We start from the raw sequence: 11,707 nt of genomic DNA on the forward strand, positions 1-11,707 counted from the left end.
ACTGACGCATATCATGTGTGGTCTGTGGGCACCTGGCATATATCCTTCATTTTTCTTAGAATTCCTCTTATTTCAGAGGAATTGAAAAGTTTAACACTACCTTTCCCCTACTCCTAGTAACTGAGAACTGATGTGAATTAAATGCAGTTTCTGTGGTGCACTGGTTCATAATTTAGCAGCTGAAGCTGAGATGGGGCCATTATTTCTGCTACTGTGGTGACTGATGGGTGGGCTGAGGCAGACACAGCTTCATGTGAAGAACTAGGTGATTCTGTCCCTCTGGGTGGGGCTGTGGCCTGATGACCTGGAAACCAGACTTCCAGAATAAACTCTCTACCTTCCATTTCTCTACCTATTCATTGGTTTTATAATTACTAATTGTTTGCCTTATAGAGTTGTCTGTGCACATCTTCATGGCTGGTTTACTTGTAATAGCCCCAAAGTGGAAACAACACAAATGCCCATAAATTGGTGAATCAGTAAACAAAATAAATGCAAGCCTGGAGTGAGATATAACTAGAGTATGGTTAAGTGGTATACTCTAATCAAGAGTATACCACTAAGAGTGTAGTTAGGAGTATAGTCAAGTATAGTGTAAGATTATTTCAACATTCTTAAAAGAATGAATGATGTCAAAAATAATTGTATTAAGTGGAGAAGTTAATGTCAGCTGAAAATTATATATTTTATGATAAAACCTTTGAAAATTTCAGAAAATGCAAAGGAATTTATAGTGACAAAAAGCCACTGAGACTTTCCTTAACACTAAAAAGGAGGTGAAGAGGTGAAGAAATAAGAGATTACAACAGCACATGAGACGAATTCAATAGTACATGACATGGTCTTTATTTTCTCGGTACAACTTCTCTGGCACACGGATCTGAGAAATCTTCATAAATTGTATACTTTCAATATGTGAATCTGTATTCAACTATAATCCAATAAATATACATAAAATTATATACAAAATATTACCTAAAGTATAAATTAAAAATATATATAAAACTAAAAGAAAAAATACTTAATTATAACATGACATTTTCTTGTCCATTTTTCTGCTTGTCCACAAGGGTGTGGAAGAATTACCTGCAGGCTAGAGCCTTCCTTGGACACTGCTGATCCCATTCAGCAAAACCCACCACTCAGCAAAGCCCAACCTCACCAGCATCAATCATTACACAGTCTTTCTAGCTCTCCATACTTTCCACAGTGGGCTGTGTCTCTTCCTCCATCTAACCAACCACCAGCCCGTTGCCCACCAGCCCTCTGTAGGCAAGTTTGTTTTTTTAATGCCCTCTATGCATCCTGTCCTCCCTGTCCTCTAGGGAGCAACACTGTGACACTCAGGAAATAGACACATGAACCTGGTTTTGGCTGAGAAGATGGAGAAGTAGCCTGATTTCATCCCCCGCTTCAACAGGTCTTTCTTGGGGCCTCCTTCCTGCTGGTTCCATCCCACCTTCCATTTCTAAAGACTGTAAACATAAAGGGGCTATGCAGCAACCCTGACAAGCTCAGGGGGTCACATGGCAGGCCAGACAAGACTCACAAAATACCCTGATGAGAAATTTTTAGTTTGGCAGGTGATGACAGGTTAACACATCCCAGGTTCCATTTTCCTTAGCAAAGGTCAGTCTTTACTGTAATTGAGCCCTGACATCATCTTTTTTTCTTTTCCTCATGGATAGCATAACTTTGACACATCAGAGGGATTTTCTATGCAAGGTTATTCGAAACCAGAGTCTTGGACAAGTGTGTGAGACCACAGACTCTTTACGTTATCTGGTCCCCTGCACATCTTCTCTATGTACAGTAAATATGAATTAGCTGGTATCTACCAACAAAATATTTTTTCCTTTATTTTTCCTTTTCCCCAATTCTAGATATTCCCCTGTTATGTTTTCTCTTACCTCCAAATACACTTTTTACATCTTTATTTGCCTTCTATTTTGATCATAATGTAGAAAATAAGCTACAAAACTGACTTCACAGGAGTTGAGACCTCACTCTCAGATATATGAGATCAGTTTGGCTCAGATAAACTCAGTAAATTTATCTATAGGTTTGGACTTTTTTTACTTTTACAGGGTCTTGGGGCACCTCCTCCCTCACAGGGTTCTGTGCTGCTCTATACCTCATGAATGGCATCACCCATGGAAAGGTGAGGTGACCACAAGAAAGCCTCCCAAGCAGAAATCAGAGGTTCTTCCAACAGCCAGGCAGCACAGGGACAGGTCCAATAAACAGACAAGGAGGACAAGGAGAGGGATGGTCTACATGAAGCTGTCCCCTAAAAAACAGAAAGCCTGTAGGCACCCCACTTCCCTAAATTCCTTTCTTCCTAAGATATGCAGAACACTTCCCACCTCACACCTCAAAACTGCAGGTCCTACTGAGACTCCTGGTTTTACGTGTTTGTACCATGAAGCAAAACCCAGCCTACTGAAATCATGAGATAAAAGAAGGGTCCTCTCTGTAATTATCACCAAGCTTGACACCTGCTCACACCAAGAGTCACCTCTGTGACCGTCATGAGCCGAAGAAAAGCATTGACACCTCAAAGCATTGACAATGGGAAACATTGGTGGGAGACCAACCCTCTCCTTGTCTGTTTATTGGACCTGTCCCTGTGCTGCATGGCTCTTGGAAGAACCTCTGATTTCTGCTTGGGAGGCTTTCTTGTGGTCACCTCGCCTTTCCACGGGTGATGCCATTCATAAGGTACAGAGCAGCACAGAACCCTGTGAGGGAGGACATGCTCCAAGACCCTGTAAAAGTAAAAAAAGTCCAAACCTATAGACTAGCATTTACAATGTGGAGAGGACCCAGTGCCCAACTGGGTTTCTGTGTCACTAAGAGAAATAATCTAGGTTTCCTAGGACACCTGTGGCTCTCTGAGTGGTGCTGACAGTCCCAAGACTAACATTCAGCAGTGGTCAATGCTGGCCTTAGTCTGTCATCCTTTCAGGGACACATGAGCAGCCTTGCTATTGCAAGTGTCCCCTACAGGCCAGTTGGATCAACCTCTCCTGACAGCTTGTCAGATATAGAGTCTCTCACCCACTGCACCACAGAATCTGTAGTATAACAGCATAATCAGTACAAATTTCAATTATATTTCTAATGACAATTCTCTAAAATATGGAGGTCAGAGGCCTACAATCAGTAAGAAGCTGTGTGAAGGTTAACAACTCTGAGAGAACCTTCAGGCCTCTGGATTGTAACCAAACTGCTTTCTGAACAGGGGAGTGAAATACAGCTAAATGTCTTGCAGCCAAGACATAGTTTGCACCTGCATCAGTTCCTGCAATTTATAAAAAGGTGCAAAATAAATGAGTCTCCCTGAACAGGGCCAGAACCTGATCTCCCAGAAGGCTGTGCTTCTGGATAGTTCCATTCAGACATTATATTTATCTCTACAATCACTTTCTCATTCATCAAAATTAATCACTAAGGGAGAAGTGTGTTCTTGACCCTACAGCATTTCTGGTGTCACCTGATTTAGTCTCATTAGTCAGTTACCTAAGTTGAGAGGAACTGACATTCACCACATAAGTTTGCTCTGATGGAGGGTTTTCATGACAAATGTGATGGGAGTTTTAACAGCCTCTTGAAATAAGGAAGCTTTAGCCAAACACTTCACCTCCAGTTTCACTCACTTTGGGTGATGCCTTTTCTGCAAGAGCTACCAAAAGTCTGAAGATGTCAAGCTTAGCTCTATAAAGTATGAGGTCATTTCAAATTCCCTGGGCATCAGACTGAACTAGAATGTTTGAACTAAAGCCTTGGTTTTATTACCAAAGCTTCCAATTATACCTCATTAACAAAATCAACAGAAATGTACTGAACTCGTGCAAATAATTTTATTGGCAGAGAAGAATACTCAAGATACTTTAGAAGTCTTTTGAAAGACATCAAAGAGACACAAAAATCAGTGTTGCTACTCACATTGTTGTCCTCTTGTCCATTCCCATTGTCTACAACAGGTGCCCTGCATGTAAGTTCACAGATGACACACAGAGCTCAGAATCTCTAAGCTCTTTGCTTTCTTTCATTTGTTATCACACAAGTGCTGCTCATACTCTGAGGGACACAGTATCACAATGACCACTCCACTGTGCCCATGGGACACATGAAACCAAATCAAGGTGGGGTTGGTCTGAAATGTGACCTTGAGTCAACAATGATGAAAATTTCAGCTCGCATTTTTTTAGTGTTTATGACTCAGTGCAAATCTTTGAGAACTATTTACCCTCACAATGAATCAATTATGATATTGCAAAAAACTACTTTATTTAGAGTTTAACAACATAAAAGGAGTGTCAATAAAATTTCACATCCAGCTTAACTGGAGCACTTTCAGCAGAACTGACGGGGTTAGAGGCTTTACACTGGTAAACACCAGCATCCCATCTCATGAAAGGGGCTATGGTGAGCTTTTTTCGGTCAAGTGACATCTTCATTCTCTGTGTGTACCGCATAGTTGAGCCATTGAAAAGCCACTCAATAATTTCAGCCTCTGCGTTGCAGGTCAAGATAACAGAATCCCTATTCTCTGTGACTGTGGTGTTGCTGGCTAGGAGGGTGGGCACACTCACATGCTCTGTGGAGAAAAAGAGAAAGGCACTCATTGAGAATAGGATTCAGACACGCAGCCACATGGCTTCCTCAGAGATCGCATCTACTCACAGCCCACAGTGACTTATGTAAAGTTCACCAGAGGGTGGTCCATGCATTGGGAGGACAATTGTCTAGTTTGAGGTGACAATATTCAGGAAAAAGCTGCAATGTCCCCTCTCTGTCCCCATATAACCTCAGGCAAAATATAGCCAGAGACACTGAAATAAAGAACAAGCTGACAGTAAGCAGAGGGGACAGAAGAGAGGAATAACAGAGAAAAGAAGAGGGAAAGGGTCATCAGGGAACATTCATGAAGGGCCCATGAACAAGGCCAAAGGGGAGAAGAATTGTGCATTGGAAGTGGGGGGGGCAGGGAAAGTGGTGGTGTTACTTCAACAACAACAAAAAGATCATCAATAATTTTAATAAGAGAAAAAGGTCAAGATTTCAATGGAGAAAATATAGTTTGTATGATGAATGCTGTTGAACAGCAATATCCACAAGAAAATTAATGATGTGGATCCCTGTCTGATAATACACAAAATTTAGACAAAATTATATCAAAGTTAATTTCATATTAATATCAAAACTAATAAAAATTAAGTCAAACTATATCAAATTATAAATGTTATACCTGACCCTTTAAAATGCTTATAAAAAGTATAGGGAAAAGCATTATGACATTGAATCTGGCAATGATGTTATGAATGTGCCACTAAGAAGACATGCGAACAAATAGACAATTTGGATATTCTCCAAATGAAAATGTCTCTTCATCAAAAAAGACATAACACATTGAAAGGTGACCCATGAAATATGAGAAGATATTCTGCAAAGCATATGAAAAATAAAAAAGAATATCTAAAATACACTCAAAAATCTATACTAAACAACAACCAAAACCCAAATAATCTTATTTAAAGATGGAAAGAAACACTTGAATAGACATTTCTCCAGAGAATATATACAAATAGCACATAGTTGCTGAAGATGCTCAACACCATTATTATGTACAAAAATGAAAATCAAAACTCTCAAGGTTAACTTTGTTGCTTGTGATGTTGGTTTGGTTAACTTTGATTTGCAGGAAAGAGAAAAAAATGCCCTGTGTGATATCTTTGATATCTCCAAAAGCTTCTTCAAGCACCGTTTGTACCTCTCACCTCTTAGTCAACTTGAGTCTTAGAACTAACAAGGCAAGTCAGCATACCACAAGAACATGTTTCGGGATTATACTACCCAGAGGATGCATGTCCTCCAGATATATGTCTGGGGGGAAACTGCAGACTTTCTCAAGTGTCATTTAAGCATCATTGTTGGTTAAGGAAACACATAAGACAGGGATTCAGACAGAATACTGCAATTCTCCATCTTCTTCACTGACCACCTGAATGCTTGTCTGACCAGAAGCCATTCTTTCCAGCTGTACAGACATCTATTGCCCAGCTGAGGTGTGTTTCTATGAAGCACTATTCCCCAGGACATCCTAGACACTGGGTGGGGTTTGAGGAGAAATAACACACAGAGACCAGAATCAAACCATTGATAAGTTGACTACTCAGGGACTGGACTGAGAGGTAGGTCAGTTCTTTCCTGGTAAATGTGACTGAAATGAGCCAGAGAGCCAATGAATGATAGAACAGGATCCAAAAATAGTTTAGGAAAAAGGACAGGCAGAAGCTGATAATGGCAGCAGACTCCTGTGCTCTGCCCTTGACCATTAAAGCCATTCTCTCTCTGTCCTGAGGGCAGGTGAGGACTTGTGCAAATGCAAAATCATCAAAGACTTAGGGCACTTGGGCAGCATGGACTTGCTGAAAGTCTGGCAATTGTGGGCAATTTGTGTTAAGTGGCTGTGAGACAGAAATGAGAAAAACACTTACCATTCTTCTTTATGTGAAAATTATTATTAATACCCTTGGCCCAAGACCAACAGCAAGTCCTATTTTATTAGAAAAAAAGAAAAGGATCTGGGATGATGGTCTTAGTTCCTGGGACCACGAAAGCTTGTTCCCTATGGTGAGGATTCTAAGCACTCCAGCCTCTGAAGAGATTTTGGATCATTCATTTATTCATTCATTCAATCACCATTTTTGTCTTCCCAATTCATCAAAAGCAACTGAGTGCTTAATAAATATTCATCCTGATCTGGTTTCAGGGGTAAAGTAGAGAATGAGAAAGGAAAGTCCTTTCATTTATATGTGCTGGGAGAGACTGCACTGGAACAGGAAACAAATAACTGATGTCAAGTTCAGTGCAGGGAGGTGTGGATGGGACACTTGAGGGGGATGCCTGGGTAATCTATGCAGTGACTCTGTTACTGAAGATAATGTTTTTCTAGAGTAAAAATACATTGCCTCCATTTTTCCCTTGCACAGATGAAATGTATTCCTGTGATTGAAGACACCTATCAGAAAAGGCTCTGAACCACTTAGTTTGTTTATGAATACAGAGCCCCTCATAAGGCCCCAGAGGTAGAGAAATTAAGTCTGTGGCTACAAACAGAACTCTAGTGACCCTGATCCCCTGCTCCTGGTCTGTGTGACTCTCCTTTAGTGACTGTATCTTCCTGTTTCTCAGTTTCTTCTCAATGAATATTTGGCTGCCAGGGTGTCAGTGTAATGACTGTAAAATATTTAGAGGATCTGACCTAACTCATGAAACAGAAGAGCTGCTCAAAAGAGGCATCTGTTATTGTCGACTCCCAGAGAGAACTCCTGGCTCATCCCAGGTGAATGAGGGGCCTTGAGAAGCACCTTATTTTCTCATTTTCTTTCAGGGGATGCCCACCTTCTTATGAACTTTCCCAAGACTCCCCAAGATAGTGAGCTATCTACAAGGACATTGTCTAACTCTGTTCTTCCAACAAAACTCAGGTGATGATAAACCAAACTCCATTTCTGGCAAGATGCAGGTCTTGGTCATGAGCCCTGACTGGTGACCACCTCAGGAGCCTTGTGACCTGGGCACCCATTAATAAACTGTTACACATTCAGCCCTTCTGAGGAGGCCAAACCCAACCTAGCACAGGCTCACCAGGGTCATTGGAGTAAATATCCCTGGCTTTGGGAGGGGTTTCTGAGCTGACCTGTGTAAGAATTTCAGGGGGCCTTTCAGACTGTGCTCTGACCTAGTACAGCAGAGTCATTCTCAAGGTCAAGTGAATAGGCAGGTGCTCAGGATGCTGAAATTAGTCTGTTCTCCCTCTGCTGACTTAGTCCCATCAAACTGATCCTTCTCTCTGCATTTCAGCCTCTGCAAGGCTGAAATTTGAGAACGGAACTGAGGCCATAGCCAGTTTATCTGCATTCTCTGTGCATCCTGCATGAAGGGCTAAAATCCACCCTGAATTAAAATGCCAAGGGGAATGGAGGTACTGTCCAGGGTACATCACTCCTGTGTGTGAAGTGAAATTCACCCCACCTGACACCCAGAAGTCAGAGAACAATCACTCACGGTATACATCCAACCGTCCACATGATATTATTTGTTGACAGCCTTGTAGTTGGAGCATTACAGTGTAGAATCCTGAGTCTTTCATGGTGACATTCTTTAACAGCAAGGATCCATCATCCTCTACTATCCCTTCTGCACCTGGAGGACCTCTTTCATGGCTTCCTTGTTTTAGTGAAAGATATGCAATAGTATAAGTGCTGTCTGTGGTTTTCCCTCTGAACCACAGGATGACTGATACACTGCGAGTCTTATAACTGGTACGTAGAGTCACATCTGTTCCCTCAAGAGCATCAGTTGACTCAACTAAGAGTTTGGCTGTGGTGGGCTGGCTCCAAAAGTTTAAGAGTGAGACTAGAAAAAAAGAGAAGAAGAAAGCATCATTATTACTATTTACATTTTTGGATAGAAAGATGAGGCTCTGAATCCTGGGCAGGTCTCTTTATGTCTCAGCCTTGGTCTCTAAGTGAGTTGTTTCTTTCACGTCAAGGTCAGAGACATGGCCCTCTTTACTTCAGCACTTCTGAACCTTTTATTTTTGAAATTTCAAATCCTCTTCTTTGGTTGTTTGTCTTGCTTACCCCTTCTCTGTGCTCAGATGCCACCAGATACTCAGGTGCATTTATGAAAGGCACCTTTGCCAACCACCTTCTCTAAAGATTCTCTGCCTTCACTTTCTGACCTGCCCCTACTCTCTTTTTCAAATAACTGATATTTTCAAATAATCGCTATTGTGGGTACCTGACCTCACATCTAGATCTTTCCTTGTCCCTCTCTCCTATATAGAACATGAGCTCAATGGGAACAGGGCTTGTCTCATCTTGTACCTCCAGTGACTGCAACAGCCTGGAAATACATGGGGTTGAGTGAATGCGTGATCCCAGTGTCCTGTACATCCTGGGATTTACTGGCCCATTTCAGATGTTGGTGATAAAGACAATGTCTAACACTCCCATTTAAATGTTTAGGGTGCTTCCTGATAAATCAGCATATCTGCATGACAAATAACAGGTAATACACAGCAATTGAGGTTTTCCTGCCTGTCACCACATACAGACTACAAGATTTTTCTCTAGCTGAGCCCCCATCCTCATGCTACTCTGCTCCTTTGTCCTTCACCCTCAGGTTCAAACAGAAGCCTTCCCTCATTTCTCAGAGCACTGGTGTCTTCAGAAGATTGCAGACAGACTCTGTGTCAGATCCTTAGTCTACCCCAAAGAATTGCCTCCTACTTACCAACCAGCAGGAGCTCTTGCCAGTGCACAAGTATTCTGTGGGTAGACCCTGAAGAAGACCCCATGGGGTATGTTGTCTCTTCTGTGGCTGCCTCTTTGAGAGAAGCTTGAGCTTCTGTAAGGCTCACAGGCACCTCTGACAAGAATGATGCAATCTGCTGTGTGTCCTACCTGTGCACTTAGCTTTATTCTGTGGCATGTTAACTATTCTTGTCATGTGGGCTGGGGGTAGGGTCAGTGCAAATTACCCTTCCTCTCCAAGCCCTCATTTTTGCCACCATTTACCTTGTATCCAATACTGCTCCCCTACACGTCTGGTCCCTGAGAACTTCTAAGACCTCTCCATACTACACTTACACAAACACACACTCCCATCTTGTGTTATGAAAAGCAAAAGCCTGAGGTATCTGGCTTTCAGGCATTCCCTAGAGCTCCCTCTCAGGTGTACAGTAGCCTCTCCTTCAGCCCTCTCTGTTCACATTAGTCTTTTCCCTTCAGAGCAGGTGTTCTAGAGCTAACTCTGAAAAAAGCTGTCAAAATGGTGTCACCCCTCCTGTGCATCAGATTTCCTGTGAAACTTTTTAAACACCTCTATTCCAGGTGAAATCTTAAAAATGCAGCTTCAGCAGCTGCCCAGGTAATGTGGGTGCCCATTCAAATTATGATCACTTGATATGAATGTAGAACTTCCTATCCTACCCTTCTGTGCACAGGTGAAGTCTCCAGATCCTCTTATACTGCAGATTCTGTGGTGCAGTGGATGAGAGACTCTATATCTGACAAGCTGTCAGGAGAGGTTGATCCAACTGGCCTGTAGGGGACACTTGCAATAGCAAGGTTGCTCATGTGTCCCTGAAAAGATGACAGACTAAGGCGAACATTGACTACTGCTGAGAGTTAGTTTTGGGACTGTCAGCACCACTCAGAGAGCCACAGGTGTCTTAGGAAACCTAGATTGTTTCTCTTAGTGACACAAAAACCCAGCTAGGCACTGGGTCCTCTCCATGTTCTCAGCGTTCTGAGGTGTTTTTTCCTCCCCTCACGAACTTCACAGAGATGACTCTTGGTGTGGGCAGGTGTCAAGCTTGGCGATCATTGCAGAGGGGACTCTTTTTTAATTGCAAGTTGTCACCAGACTGGCTTTTGCTTCCTGGGACAAACCAACAAAACCAGGAGTCTCAGTATGACCTGCAGTTTTGGGGCGTTAGTGGGATGTGTTCTACATTTCCCAGAAAGAAAAGAGTTTGTGGAAAGTTGGGTGCCTACAGGCTTTCTGTATTTAAGGGACCTCTTCATGTAGACCACCCCTCTCCTTGTCTGTTTGTTGGATTGAATTTTATGTATTTTCAGACAGGGATCCACAGCATTACATTTCATGCGGAAATTGCTGTTCAACACCATTCATCATAAAGACTGTATTTTGTCCATTCTCCATTCCCTTAAATAGAGAATAGTCAAAATCCTGGACTATTCTCTTTTTAAAATTAATTAATCATTTTTTACTGTTGTTCAGGTAGGTCTGTCTCTATTTTCCTTCCAGCATTTTCCCCAATCCAACCCACCCCCACCTCTAACCCACAATCCTTAACCCCTTTGTCATTCATGGGTCCTTTATACATGTTCCTTGATGACCCTTTTTCCCCTTCTTTTCCCTTTTATTCCCCTCCTCCCTCCCCTCTGCTTACTGTCAGTTTATTCTTTATTTCAGTGTCTCTGCCTATATTTTGCCTGAGGTTATATGAGGACAGAGAGGAGTTGCAGCTTTTTCCTGAATATTGTCACCTGAACTTAGACAATTGTCCTCCCAATGCCTGGACCACCCTCTGGTGACCTTTATATAAGTCACTGTGGGCTGTGAGTGGCTGAGATCTCTGCGGAAGCCATGTGGATGCATGTCTGAAGCCCATTCTCAATGAGTTCCTTTCTCTGTTTCTCCACAGTGCCTGTGAGTGTGCCCACCCTCCTAGCCAGCAACACCACAGTCACAGAGAATAAGGATGCTGTGGTCTTGACCTGGTACACAGACGCTGATGTCATCGAGCAGTTTTTCAATGGCTCAAGTCTGCGGTACACAAAGGAAATGAAGCAGTCACTTGACTGCAGAAACCTCACCATAGACCCTGTCCTGAGATGGGATGCTGGTGATTACCAGTGTAAATGCTCCCACCCCAGGAGTTCTGGTAAAAGTGCTCCACTTAAGCTGGATGTGAAATTTTATTGACTCTCCTTTCCCCCTCTATGTTTTTAAACTCTAAATAATGTAATTTTTGGCTATATCATATTGATTTCTTCTCAGAGTGAATAGTTCCTGAAGATTTGCATTGAGTCAATAAACATTAGAAAAATGTGAGACGACATTGTCATTATTGTTGACTTAAGGTCACGTTTTAGAACAAACC

The sequence above is a fragment of the Artibeus jamaicensis genome, unplaced genomic scaffold (assembly GCF_021234435.1).
Source record: "Artibeus jamaicensis isolate MK-2021 breed Jamaican fruit bat unplaced genomic scaffold, CSHL_Jam_final scaffold_11, whole genome shotgun sequence".
Lineage (NCBI taxonomy): Eukaryota > Metazoa > Chordata > Mammalia > Chiroptera > Phyllostomidae > Artibeus > Artibeus jamaicensis.